General features: G+C 40.3%; 1 protein-coding gene across 1 annotated transcript in view; it reads right to left on the minus strand.

The window, feature by feature from the left end:
* Nucleotides 1–13626, minus strand: part of LRMDA (leucine rich melanocyte differentiation associated) — a 1044508-nt gene that overhangs the window by 176806 nt on the left and 854076 nt on the right. The gene's annotated exons all lie outside the window — the stretch shown is intronic.

Raw genomic sequence — 13626 nt, forward strand, 5'->3', positions numbered from 1 at the left:
CAACTCCCGGTGGGACAGGAAGTGACATTTTTTACTGTCCCCAGCCTCCAGGACCTCTCTAGGAGTCTCTAGGAGCCTCTCTAGGAGTCTCTGGAGGCTGGGGACAGGAAAAAATGTCACTTCCTGTCCCACCGGGAGTGGGGAAATGGGCCCTTTCAGCCTCAGTAGGGCCTCCAAGGGAGTGGGAAAGGCTGTTTTCACCATTCCCAGATACACAGAGAGGATCTGGAGCCAGGTAAGAAAGAAAAACGGGCCTTCCCCACCCACCCCCAGCCCCTCCAGAGGCAGGAAACAGCCTGTTTCTCTACTTCTGGTGGGCCCAGAAGGCCCAAGAATCAGCTGGCCGGCGCGCGCATGCACCCCAGAGCTGAGCTGGCGTGCCCACTAATATGGCTCCACGTGCCACCTGTGGCACGCGTGCCATAGGTTCGCCATCACGGTCCTAGGTAATACAGGACTTACAGCAGATGGTTCATCTGACTCCTCCCCTAAAACTACCTCCTGTAAACCTACTTCCTGTTCTTTCTCCTTGATAGAGGATTCTACATCATCTAAATCCTCAGGAATATCATCAGGAATATGATGCTTTATACTGACAGTATCATTATCATGTCTATAATCTGCACGCTCTAGTTTATCCCATCCTTCGTGCTCTAGAAATTTAGCACTTGCACTACAGTAAACACTAATAGTTCCCTGTGCCCAAAATCTAAAAGACCTATGATTTGATTCATAGCCAACGAAAAACATTTTTCTGGCTCTTTGTTGATCCTTTCTCCTTAAATTAGATGGAATATGTACCCAAGCTGGGGTTCCAAATGTGTGTAAGTAACAAAGATTTGGTTTCCTCCCATGCCATAAGGTGAATGGTATTTCACCTGTAGAGGAATGAACCACGTTGTTTAACACATGGTTAGCACACATAACAGCCTCACCCCATAAATTTTCAGGCAAACCAGAATCTGTCAACATACTTCTAGTCATGGCTTGTAATGTTTGACCTCTTCTCTCAATATACGAATTACGTTGTTCTCGTCTGTATGGAGCAGACGTTTATGCTGGATCCCTGCATCCTGCAAAAACTTTTCCAGCCTTTGGTTGGTAAATTCTGTACCATTATCAGTCACTAAGCATTTAACCTTAAATTTCTGTTTCCTTTCCACAAAAGGTAGCCAGTTGTTAATATGCTGGAATGTTTCACTTTTTGTTTTCATTAGATAACAGAATCCGTATCTTGAATAATGGTCTACTATGCTCAGAATATAGCAGGCACCTCCTATGCTAGGTTTTTGGGGTCCAATTAGGTCTACAAACACTACCTCTAATGGATTTTTGGTTTTAAAACCATTAATACGGTTTGCTGGTGTTACCCTACTTTTTTGCTGACTACAGGCATTGCAATTTAGATATTTACTACAGGCTTGTAGTTTTATCCCTTCAGATAACTGGACTGTTTTCTTTAACGTCCTGAAATTTAAATGCCCAAGTCTCCGGTGTAACAGATGAATACATTCATCATGTGGTTTAACATTCTTATAAACAGACTTAGATTTAGCCACCAATACTGGGTTACCCCTTAAAATAAATAAATCATTTTCTAAACTTGCAGTAACAACCTTGCCATCTTTCTCAATAAAACACTTATCATTTTTAAATGTTACTGTAAACCCAAATTGCAATAATGATTTAACAGATAATAAATGGAATTTTAACCCAGGAATATATAACACAGGCAATGGTTCATTACTAAATGACCAACGAGCAACACCCTCTCCAGCTACCTTAACCTTCCAGCCATTTGCTAGTTTAACATGTTGGTTACTCTTCTCCATTTTAACAAAAAATTTTCTATTTCTAGAAATAGATTGAGAAGCACCACTGTCAACAACCCAACAATCCTGGTTAACATCAGTAGTTGAACTGGATATAGCTAAATTACAACCCTTCTTGGGTCTAGTATTGTCCCTAACAGACATTTTCTTATTCTTACAATACTTAGCTATATGCCCTTTAGCCCCACAAGCAAAACAACGTTTTACAAAATAGGCAGTTGAGTACATTTTTCCTTCTTTTGGTTGTGGCACTCTCAACTGATCCCTTTCTTGTCTTCTTTTGGATTCTTCCAATAACCTCCCGGTTATGCCAGCCAATGTCAGTTCATCTCTGGACAAAACCTCTAATGAAGAAACATAGTCATAATAACTATTGTCCAATGAAGAAAGAATTATATAAACTTGTTGTAGTTCTGGGAAAACAAGTTCCTTTTCATGCAACTCCTGGAAAATTCTGGTCATGGATTCCAAATGAGCCATCATATCTCCACCTTTAAGAAGATGTTGTTTAAATAATCTCCGTGTGAGATAAATATGAGCACCCACAGAGTCACGAACATATAGTCTCTTCAACTTGGTCCAACACCTAGCAGCAGACTCTTTGCCACTAATATGGACAAGCTGCTGGTCACCCAGTGTTAGTCCAATAATGCAAAGAGCTCGTTCATTTTCTCTGTTAAACTTGGCAATTTCCTTCTCATCTTCTTCATCAGCAGGATTCCATGCTGTTACATCTGGTGGATTATTAACTATGTCCCACAGTCCTTCTCTACGCAGAAGTAGACTACATTTTGTAGACCAGGATACATAGTTTGTTCCATCCAGCCGGGTTATCATGGAAAAATTTGCTGCTTGTTCAAGTTCCATCTTCACTTGGATTGTTTATCACAAACACAGAGAAACGTTGCTGAGAGCAATGAATAAGAGTTATGCAAACTGGTTTATCAAAAGCTTACTTTATAGTAGAAAAACAGTCTCATAGTCTTTAAACAAATTCCAAGTCTTTGCCAGTAAATCAGTCCAGTAGTTACAGATATCTTCTTACCAAACAAACATTAGTTGGTTAGAATAACAAACTCACTCTGGTTCACAAACCACAATGGTAGCAGATCCATCAAACCATGATTAGCAGATAGCAACTCCTCTCAATGGCAGCATATCATACTCTGGTAGCATATCACATCAGCTTCATACACAATGGCAGCATATCATAGCAGCAACTGAACACGTTACAATACCTTGCTTAAATACTCTCACAACCAGGATTACCTAATTACAGCATGACTCAGCATTGAAGCCTTAAAGTTACACAATAGATATTCATATTAAAGTCACAGAACACATATATTGCCTGGACAACTTGTTAGGCTCAAACCATAGCCTAACAGAGCTGGAAGGGAGTCTAGTCTTGGAGATCTTCTAATCTAAACCCCTGCTCAAGCAGGAAACCCTATACCCATGATGGCGTGCCAGAGGTGGCATCAGAGCCCTCTCTGTGGGCATGCGCACTGTCGCCAGTTTTTCTGGGTTCCGTTGCACGCATGCGTGCCAGACAGCTGGTGTAGCATACATGCGCATCGGCCAGCTGCTCGTACATGAAGACCAGCTGGCTGGCGCACATGCCAGAACCCAGAAGAGTGCAGCTGTCCGGTGCGCATGCATGCAACAGAACCTGGAAGAGCAAATGGCCGTTGCACGCATGCGCACTGGCCATCTGCTCTCTTCCAGGTTTCAGCGCTCCAGCACGTACGCTCCAGTTTCGGCACTTGGTGCCGAAAAGGTTAACCATCACTGCCCAATACCATTTTAGACAGGTAGCTATCCAGTCTCTTCTTAAAAAAACCTTTAAAAACAACTTCTGGAGGAAATCATTCCACTGGTTAATTGTTCTCACTGTCGGGAAATTTCTCCTTAGTTCCAGGTTGTTTCTCTCCTTGATGAGCTTCCATCCATTGTTTCTTGTCCTGCCTTCTGGTGCTCTGGAAAATAAATTGTCCCCCCTCTTCTTTCTGGCAGCCCCTCAAATACTGGAATTGTGCTATCATGTCACATCACTGAAAAAAAAGTGACTTATGACCATTTTTCGTAGTTCTGACCGTTGCTGCAGTTTCCATCATCACATGATCAAAACTGAGACACTTGGCAACCGGTTCGTATTTACGACTGTTGCAGTGTGAAGGGTAATCACGAGATCCCCTTTTGTGACCTTCTTGTAAACAAAGTCTATGGGGAAGCTGGATTCACTTAACAACCATGTTACTCACTTAACAACTGGGGAAAAACTCAATCATTATCTTGCTTAACAACAAAACTATTGGGCTCCTTTGTGGTAATAAGTGTCAGTGTATAAGAAATTATGAGCTGGGATAGCCATAACAATAAGCCAGCCAATGGGAACTGTTTGGTGACTAAGAAACAGGATCTGTTGTGAGTCATGGGAACTGACTCAGAGCATGGGCGTGAATTAGCTTGACTGATCTGTATATATATAAGAGTTGGTCTGTCCTTGCGTTATTGCTTCTGTGATTATGTGCTTCCATGTTTCTGTGCTTCTGGATTCTGAGTTCTGGTCCTGGCTTCTGCTGCATGGGCATTGTATACATGCATCATGCTTTATATTATTGTATATAAACAAGTTTCTTCTATAAATGAATCCTGCTGAATTATTTACTTGTGTGCTGGTTGGATTGCTGCAAACTCTAACAATAAATTAAGCTGATATACAGAAGGTATAAAACAATCATGTTAGTGACAACATTTACACAATTATAATCCATTCACAATTATAATTGTAATCTGGAGTGCAGATAGTTTCATTCTTTCTGGGAAGCATCTTGGACCACTGAGTCCAGCCTAACTATCTTTGAATGAAGCTAAATGTTCCCAAATATAACGTGCATAGATCTATTCAGTAAAATAAAACATAAATGTTGCATTCCTTTGTAATTTTTTTTTAAAAAAATAGATAAAATATGTGATTGTTGCAAAGTTGCACAAACACAGAAAATTCACAGAATTTATGTAATGGTTCTGTAAATATCAGAACACATAATAACCCTGATAAGAACACTTGGTGTAGATTACAGTTTTAAAAACACCTCGGATAAAATTATGGTGCCCAGGGTGACAAAGTTTTTTTTAAATCAAATTGCATTTACTAACAACATTTAGGCTGGCAATATCTAGATATTACTGAGGCACATTTTTAAAGATGGCTATTTTCTGGTAAATAACATTTGGAGTATACATTCCTGTAAAATATGTTTTAATATTAGGCTAACTGCTATAAGCAATGTGTTTGCTAGAAATCAAAGGTGAATATCGAGCAATGAACACAAGGAATCAGTGGCAGGAAGATAATTACATATATTGATCATTAAACTCACTCTTACCATGAAAAAAAAAGTGTTTTTAAAAATATAGTCACTGTTCTATTGCAACAGTTTGTTAGTGTACTCAAAAATCCTTAAGATGAATTGCATATATGTTGACCAGACAATGCAGTTTATTTTCCTACTTTGTTTGTATCATATCTTTACTATTTTTACAAATACCTCAAGGTGGTGAACAGACCTTGCTCCTTCCAGTTTTGGTCACCACATTACAAAAAAAAAAAAAAAAAGATGATGAGACTGTTGGAAGAAATCTCCTTCTAGGTTCTGCTCCAAGTGGGGAAAAAGACACTGGAAACATGGAGACTGCTTGGAAAGATGGTTTAATGGTGGACAGGATCACATGGCTTGAGTTCCTGAACAGAAAAGGGGCAGATACAGGGAGTCCTTGGGTTTTTATGCTCTCTCTGGCTTTGCATTTCCTGGGGCCCCGAAAGAGTATCCTGATTGGTTGTCAGACTCCCAGGGGGTGGGGGTCTTAGCTAGCCTTGCTGGCTGATGGTCACATGTGGTGAGTTTCTGTTGCTAGATGGGTAGAGGGCTAATCCTATCTTTGTTGGATCTTTGGCAATTCCTACTATGGCTTTGCCTGAAGGAGGTAGATCTTTGTTATGTAGAATAGACTGGCCCAGGCCTTAATGGCCCATTGCCAAAGAGTGGGGGGCAGGAAGGTGGGAGTTGCTTTGTCTGTAAAATATGCTTCTCCATTTCTCATCCAGGGAAATATAATATTCTGCCTTTTTCATATTTCCCAAAATATTTCACTCTTCCAGGAAAGGGGTGGGTGCTAACTTCCTACAAGACTTTGGAAAAAATATGAAGAAGAGCAACTAAGATGATGAAAGGCCTGGAGACAAAAACATATGAAGAACGGTTGCAGGATTTGAGTATGGCTAGTCTAGAGAAAAGAAGGACTAGGGTGATATGATAGCAGTATTTGAGTATTTGAGGGGCTGCCACAAAGAAGAGGGGGTCAATTTATTTTCCAAAGCACCAGAAGGCAGGACAAGAAACAATGGATGGAAACTAATCAAGGAGAGAAGCAACTTGGAATTAAGGAGAAACTTCCTAACAATGAGGACAACTAACCAGTGGAACAGCTTGCCTCCAGAAGTTGTAGGAGCTTCATCACTGGAGTTTTTAAGAAAAGACTGGACAGCCAACTATCTGAAAAGGTATAGGGTCTCCTGCTTGAGCAAGAGGTTGGACTAGAAGACCTCCAAGGTCCCTTCCAACTCTAATCTGATGGATGGATGGATGTTGGAGTCTTCTAATCCAGCCCGCTGTTAAAATAGGAGACTCTATACCATTCCAGACAAACAACTTGTCCAGTCACTTCTTAAAAATCTCCAGTGATGGAGCATGCACAATTTCCAGAGTAAGCCATTTCACTGATTAATCTGTTCTCATTGCCATGAAATTTCTCCTTAGTTCTAGACTGCACCTCTCCTTGATGATCTTCCACCCATTACTTCTTGACTCAGATTCTTTGCAGAATAGGTTGATCTTCTCTTCTCTGTGACAGAGAGCAAGCTTACTGTCATAAGGCAGGGCATTCAATTTTGGTCCTTCCTCACACTGAACCTTCCATGTCAACAACTTCTACTCTTAAAAGTCCATCATGTTTGATACAGATTGAGGAATTAGCAAACATGGGGCCTGTCAAGGGTGGAAAAAGGAAGCTCAGGCAGTTCAAGTGTATAGTAGGGTTTCTTGGAAGCTCAAGCTCTCTACAAGAATCTGAACTACTAACAGTCAAAGCAAATTGGTGGTAGATAAGAAACAACGGAATTCAAGTTGGGCTGAGTTGGACAGAGTTCATGTAGGTGCAAAGAGATTCAAGTCTGAGGATGCGTTTGACCCCTCCCTCAGGCTCAGCCTGGTCATCTCCAAATGGGCTCTCGCTTGAGTAAGTGGATGTCCTTGTAGTAAGACATCCCGTAATTTACTACTTTCTCACAAAGTTTCTTAGCAATTGAAAACTTTTCTCCTCCTTTCAATCACTTCTTGGCCGTTGCTTCATAAACAATCTGTCAGTTTACAGTGCCCACGTAGGAGACGGTTGCTGGAATTGGGTATGTTTAGTTTGATGAAAAGAAGAACTAGAGGTGACATGATAGCAGTGTTCCAGTATTTGAGGGGCTGCTACAAAGAAGAGGAAGTCAAGCTATTCTCCAAAGCACCTGAGGGCAGGACAAGAAGCAATGGGTGGAAACTAATCAAGGAGAGAAGAAACCTAGAATTAAGGAGACATGTCCTGACCGTTAGAACAATTAATCAGTGGAACAACTTGCCACCAGAAGTTCTAAATGCTCCAATACTGGAAGTTTTTAAGAAGAGATTGGATAACGACTTGTCTGAAATGCTATAGGGTTTCCTGCCTAAGCAGGGGGTTGGACTAGAAGACCTCCAAGGTCCCTTCCAACTCTGCTATACTATTCTATTCTTCAATCATTAATGTCAGATGTGTCTAACTGTGCAGGAGTTCAACATGATTTTTGTCCTGGTCAGCATTCATTCAGGAGGGAGGAAGGGAAAAAATAAAATCTCCAACATGTGATATGCAAAGGTTTGTTTATTTCAAATACAGCAAGCCAACACCTTCTTTGTAGTTCTTGTAAAATCTGACCTTCCACGGAGATGAATATTTTGAGTGTCATTTTTAAAGAAGCAAAATGGGGTCCCTTAAGTCAAGAATTGTTGTCTCTTATACTGAAACTTCCTCCCCTTATCTTGCCTAAGGTAAAGGTTCCCCTCACACATATGTGCTAGTCATTCCCGACTCTAGGGGGCAGTGCTCATCTCCATTTCAAAGCCAAAGAGCCAGCGCTGTCCGAAGACATTTCCGTGGTCATGTGGCCGGCATGACTCAACACCAAAGGCGCATGGAACACTGTTATCTTCCCACCAAAGGTGGTCCCTATTTTTCTACTTGCATTTTTTACCTGCTTTCGAACTGCTAGGTTGGCAGAAGTTGGGACAAGTAACGGGAGCTCACCCCGTTACGCGGCACTAGGGATTCGAACCGCTGAACTGCCGACCTTTCGATCGACAAGCTCAGCATCTTAGCCACTGAGCCACCGCGTCCCTTTATCCTGTCTACCCCTGATTTTAAAAAAAACACACACACAAACAAAAAAAAAAAAAAAACAGACCTCAACATCTTGATAAAGCTTGGTGAGTTGAGTTGACTGAAGTAGTTTCCCTAAACATCTGAGATTAAAACCAAAACCAACCGAGAGTTCTATAGAATAGAACTAGCGAAGGCAACTGACAGGGACATTTGTAGCATATGATCAAGTTTAGCATGCAAGGTGAAGAATGGAGGACATTCACCTCAGAGAAAACTTCTCTGATGTTTCCAAGCAATCTAACAATGCTATGCAAACCACAGGTGCTTTCCCTATGCTGCATTTTGACTTGTCTGCAAACCCAGGTAGTGTGTTTAAGCTTTTGTCACTTTTTTTTTTAAAAAAATGACCTATTCACCCCTCCTCTAGGTTACTCTGATGGATCAAAAGAAACAGAGCTGGTCAATTTGAGACCTTTTCAAATATTTTCTGCCTGCTCTAAGGCTCTTACTTGAAAAAACCCTCGATAATAGCAAAGATTTCTCCCTAGTAGTTTTAATCTCAATTTTAGGCTGTTGACAGTTTGATGATAGCTTTTCTTAAAATTACTGGAAGGAAACTCTGCCTTTTCAGCAAATCCCACTGACAGATCAAAATCCAAGAACTTTTAAAAAGGTATACTGGAGTGAAGGGACAATTTGGCTTTATTCTCTACGTTAAGAAAAGCAAGATCAGAAGAATTGTTCACAGGCCCTCTCAAATGCTTTTCTGTGTATAATTCCCTGTCACAAAAATACAAGAGTCTCATTACCTCTCCACAGAGTCTGCGGTTACAAATGCTAGTTAATTCCACGCTGAAACTATTTTGCAGAAATTACAGCTGGCTGAAAAAACATATATATGCTGATTTACATAATGGGAATATTGGCTATGTAACTACCCAAACGCCCCATTTTAAGCAGCAAATGACACAGCGCCCGTACCCATTTTCCAAACACCAGTTGTAAAGAAGAATGATACGCTTGACTATTTGCCACAATATTTGGATACCGAAAGGACTGACGTGTGACAGCTCGCACTGTTGACAGTTTTGACAATCACGTCGGAGGTTTCAGGTGTATGAAAAAAAAATGACCATGAACGGACCTTTATGACTGACAGAAAGAGAAAGAGAAGGATAGGAAGATGCAAACAAAAATTAAAAGTTACCTCTTTTCATCAGTGGGCAAAGGATTTTAAAGCAATGTTTTATTTAGCGATTCATTCCAAATGAAATCTAGAGTACTGTGTTGATTTCCCAAAGTTTATCTCTGAGTATACCGAGAATTGCTCCATAATTTTTTTGCCAGATGAAGCTATCATCTTCAGAAATTGCAAGCATGTTCTGATGAAAATGCAATACATTACATTCAAGTTTAAAAGAGACCTAGTTTATACTGTTTAAAGGACTCCCTTCAACAATATTCGATAGATAGATGATAGATAGATAGATAGATAAGATAGATTTCTCTATATTTCTATCTCTATTTATCTCTAGCATCTAGATAGGTAGGTAGGTAGGTAGGTAGGTAGGTAGGTAGGTAGGTAGATAGATAGATAGATAGATAGATAGATAGATAGATAGATAGATAGATAGATATGTAGAGACAGAGATATGGAGATATACATGTATATACACAGAGAGAACATATATATATATATATATATATATATATATATATATATATATATATATATATATATATATATATGTTTTCGTAGATTTTGTAGATTTCGCACAAGAACGAAGCCGAAGGCATCAGCCTGAAGATGACGAGTGGGACCTCGTCGAAACGTTGCCAAGATACTCTCAATCTTACACGGGAAAAGACCCAAATACACCAAAACTTGCACACACACACACACACACACACACACACACACACACATATATATGCAAATCTTGGCGTATTCGGGCCTTTTCCCGTGTAAGATTGAGAGTATCTTGGCATACTCGATACTTGACCAGCATAAATTGGGTCTCTTATATATATTAGGTGAAATCTGATTCAAAAACAGTAACTGTGAGAGGGACCTTGGAGTCCTAGTGGACAATCACTTAAACGTGAGCCAACAGCGTGCGGCGGCAGCTAAGAAAGCCAATACAATCCTTGGTTGTATAAACAGAAGCATAGAATCAAAATCACGTGAAGCATCAGTATCGCTTTACAAACCCTTAGTAAGGCCACACCTGGAATACTACATCCAGTTTTGGTCACCACATTATGAAAAAGGTGTTGAGACTTTGGAAAAAGTGCAGAGAAGAGCATGATTTAAGATGATTAAAGGCCTGGAGACTAAAACATATGAAGATCGATTACAGGAATTGGGTATGGCCAGTCTAGAGAAAAGAAGGACTAAGAGGGACATGATAGCAGTATTCCAGTATTTGAGAGGTTGCCACAAAGAAGAGGGGATCAATTTATTCTCCAAAGCACCTGAAGGCAGGACAAGAAACAATGGATGGAAACTAATCAAGGAGAGAAGCAACCTGGAATTAAGGAGAAACTTCCTGACAGTGAGGACAATTAACCAGTGGAACAGGTTGCCTCCAGAAGTTGTGGGTGCTCCATCACTGGAGGCTTTTAAGAAGAGCCTGGACAACCGCCTATCTGAAATGAGATAGGGTCTCCTGCTTGAGAAGGGGGTTGGACTAGAAGACCTCTAAGGTCCCTTCCAGCTCTATACTGATTGATTGATATATCCTTATTATTATTAAAATGTTTTGTCCTCATCTGAGAACTGAGCCAAAAAAGGAATTATATTTTTAGTGAGGAAGGAGAGAAATCAGCAATTCACTTTATTATATTGTTGTAAAAAATACATACAGCATTACATTACACTGTACTCTTGAAAGTAGTGTTGGCTAGATTTTATTAATATTAGCCTAGACCATTACCAAAAAAGAAAAAGAATAAAATCAGTATTAACTATGATTTAAAATGTCAGTGTTAATAAGCATAAGTTTATTTAGCTCAATACATCCAAAAAAAATGATAATAACATTAAGAAGCAGTTGCAAATTACATAAAAATATTTGTTCCACAGCATAGCTGATTGCTTAATATAGTACAGGTAGTCCTCAACTTACAACCAGAATTGAGCCCAAAATGTATGTTGCTAAGTGAGAAATTTGTTATGTGAGTTTGCTCCGTTTTACGACTCTTCTCGCCACATTCGTTAAGTGAATAGCTGCCCTTGTTAAATGAGTAACATGGTTGTTGAGTGAATGTGGTTTCCCCCTTGACTTTGCTTGTCAAGAAGGTCGCAGAAGGGGATCACATGACCCCCGGGACACTTCGACCGTCATAAAGGTGAGTCAGTTGTCAAAGCATCCAAAATGTACATCACGGGAACAATGGGGATGCTGCGACGGTCATAAGTGTGAAAAACAGTCACAAGTCACTTTTTGCCGTGCCGTTGCAACTTTAAATGGTCCCTAAGTGAACTGTTATAAGTCAAGGACTACGTGTATTATTACAAACAACACTTTATTGACGCTTATAACTTATAAAGATAATAATCTTTTGGGCTCAGTTGTGGTCATAAGTGGAGGACTACCTTAAAGAGCAGAGCGATGGAACCTGCCCTGCTTGGCTCTCTGCATCTGTTTAGTTTCACCAATGCTATGCAATTAAACGATCTCTCTCTGTTTAATCACCCAGCAAAGTCAGATAAATTTCAGGAACAAAAGCAGGGGTGAAATATTTGTTACTACTGGTTCTGTAGGCGCGGCTTGGTGGGGGAGGGGGGGTTATGTAACTGAGTGGGCGTGGCCAACTTTTTTTTTTTTTTAACTTTTCAAAGCATTTTTTCTACAACCTCTTCGGCTAAAGAGATTGCAAAAAAAAAAAAAAAATGCTTTGAAAAGCCTCTGCCGATCAGGCAACTCAGCTGGGATCGTCAGAGACTTTTCAAAGCATTTTTTTTACCACCTCTTCGGCCAAGAGGTTGCAGAAAAAAAATGCTTTGAAAAGCCTCTGACGATCCCAGCTGAGCTGCGCGATCGTCAGAGGCTTTTTTTTTTTTTTTTACTTTTAAAAACATTTTTTCGTGGGAAGAGATTGTAGAAAAAATGCTTTTAAAAGTAAAAAAAAAAAGCCTCTGATGATCGTGCGGCTCAGCTGGGCATGGTGGGGGGAGGGGGGCCGCAGGGATTTTTGCTACAGGTTCTCCGAACCACCCGCCACCATCGCTACCGAATCAGGTGATCCGGTCCAAACTGGGAGCATTTCACCCCTGAACAAAAGTCAAGTTTGTCCTAAACTTGATGCTCCTTAGGAAGTGGAGAACTACACTGTGAGTAAAAGTCTATAAAGATACTCAGTTATCCAGTTTCATGGCTGTCCCAAAGGTGCTTTTTTGGGAGGCAACTGGACTTTCTTGTTCTTTTCTTTAGAAGACGTTTCGCTTCTCATCCAAGAAGCTTCTTCAGCTCTGATTGGATAGTGGGGAATGGAAGGATTTATATTCCTTGCAGACAGTTGGTCATTTGCATCCTTTTAGAGGGTCACTGAAGCACTTGGAGGTTTATCTGTGTCCTCAGGGTCACCTGAGTGGTGCTTCTGGTTCTTGTAGTCCGCAATTTTTCCTCTAGAAACCCATTCCTACTCCCACCCCATTCAAAGGGTGTTCATCCCACATTGTATAGCTAAAAGTCTGTAGGGATTCTCCATCATCCAGGTCATGGTTGTCCCAAAGGTGCTTTTTCAGGAGGCAACTGAACTTTCTTGTTTTTTTTTTCTTTTGAAGACACTTCGCTTCTCATCCATGAAGCTTCCATGGGAAATCCTTCCATTCCCCACTATCCAGTCAGAGCTGAAGAAGCTTCTTGGATGAGAAGAGAAACGTCTTCAAAAGACAAAACAAGAAAGTCCAGTTGTCTCCTGAAAAAGCACCTTCGCACTGTGACCTACAAAGAATATTTCTTTATTCCATAAGTAAGATCCTACAGCTGTAAGGCAGCACCATTAAGAACCGTATCCCTATTATCGCAAATCTATACTGAAAACATATTTTAGATGTTTTGAGAAGATTAAAAAAAAAAAAAGCAGATGTTGGTTCTTGATCTCTTTTCTTTGATTCCTTGATTTCCCCACTTTTAAGCCTGCGAAGACAACACCATCAAAGAATGGGAAGCTAAAGGACTTTTATAAGATTACAGAGTTGATCATTATCTAATTCATTGTTATATATTTATTGCCAGGGTGCAGGAAATTATTGATGGAAAACCTATTGTCCGGTGGGTTTTTTTTTTCCCCTCCCCAGGACGTATAAAACGAGTCTTAATTC

Source organism: Pantherophis guttatus, chromosome 6 (assembly GCF_059756535.1).
Source record: "Pantherophis guttatus breed Tessera chromosome 6, ASM5975653v1, whole genome shotgun sequence".
NCBI lineage: Eukaryota > Metazoa > Chordata > Lepidosauria > Squamata > Colubridae > Pantherophis > Pantherophis guttatus.